This window comes from Berghia stephanieae, chromosome 6 (genome assembly GCF_034508935.2).
Source record: "Berghia stephanieae isolate SIO BIC M18660-M18661 chromosome 6, UCSD_Bste_1.3, whole genome shotgun sequence".
In the NCBI taxonomy this organism is placed as follows: domain Eukaryota; kingdom Metazoa; phylum Mollusca; class Gastropoda; order Nudibranchia; family Aeolidiidae; genus Berghia; species Berghia stephanieae.
Window position 1 is genome coordinate 50,512,434 of NC_088365.1, and position 1,076 is coordinate 50,513,509.

The 1,076-nt window shown below is 29.3% G+C and overlaps 1 protein-coding gene across 1 annotated transcript in view; it reads left to right on the forward strand.

Moving 5' to 3' along the window:
* Positions 1–658, forward strand: part of LOC144975205 (uncharacterized) — a 26,334-nt gene extending 25,676 nt beyond the window's left edge. Inside the window, exon 4 of the mRNA XM_078919046.1 lies at positions 1–658. This exon is cut by the window's left edge and continues 1,269 nt beyond it. The gene's annotated coding sequence lies outside the window, so the exon portion shown is untranslated.
* Positions 659–1,076: the final 418 nt, after the last annotated feature.

The window sequence follows — 1,076 nt, forward strand, 5'->3', positions numbered from 1 at the left end:
ACGCCAGTAAGCATCCACAAAGCATGCTGTACAAATCTCTAGACGATTCAAGTAAACAATAATATATCAAGTCTCCTTCATTGTTTATACTATAATTGTCGAAAATAATTGTTGTAAATTATTTTTAATTCACAAAAGAACTATTACTTCAAGCCCCATTTGTGCAGCTCTCGAAAATATTTTTGCATGTGGTTATTTTTTTGACTTTGTATAATATCGTTGGGGAGCAAAATATAAAAGCTATAACTAAACGACTAAGCTTCTGTTTGAGAGTATGTTGTATATTTTATCAATCTTTTGTTTGTGAGGTCAGAATATTTTATGGAAGGTCAGATCACTTCGTCTACCCGATGGAAAAGTATGGTAATTTAGCATGTATGATATTTAAGAATGACATCGTTGACTTTTAAATTAATATAAGGCACATCAACTTTAGGAAAAGTTGTAAAAAAAATTAATTAATTAATGAGATTGCAATGAGAATAACTAATAAATACTCACATTACAATAGCGTAACAAAACTCACAGAGAGCTTAGTTCTGTGGGGGGGGGGGATGCAAAAGAAATAAGATAATATGTACCTTCCAAAAAGATTACAGGCAATATGAGCGTAAAACTCCCCAACTATATCAAACAAACAAACAAACAAAAAAAACACCAAAAAAGAAAAAGAAAAAAGAAAAAAAAGAAGAAAAGAAACAGACTAACAAGAGTACACAACAAACTATCAATTCAAACATCAAGAACAGAAGAAGTTATTGACTTTTTGTAAAGAAACAAATAATATAGATGTATCTAATAAAAAGATGAAACTATTAGAATGGTAAATGTGTAACTAAACTTATAAAAATACTTAGAAAAATATGTATTATAGTAAGAAAAGGTTGAAACTTGGCAGCATTCTGATGTTCTTGTGTATGCTTTTCCCAGAGCTCAAAATAACAGAACGCATGACTGAGCTGTCCAATAATCAAACTAGTTTGTTTTTGTTTTGTTTTTTCCAATTTATGAGTTGTTTGCTAAAGTTGACGAATATTATTGAAGATCCTGTTTTTAATTTGTTGAAAAAAAAATAC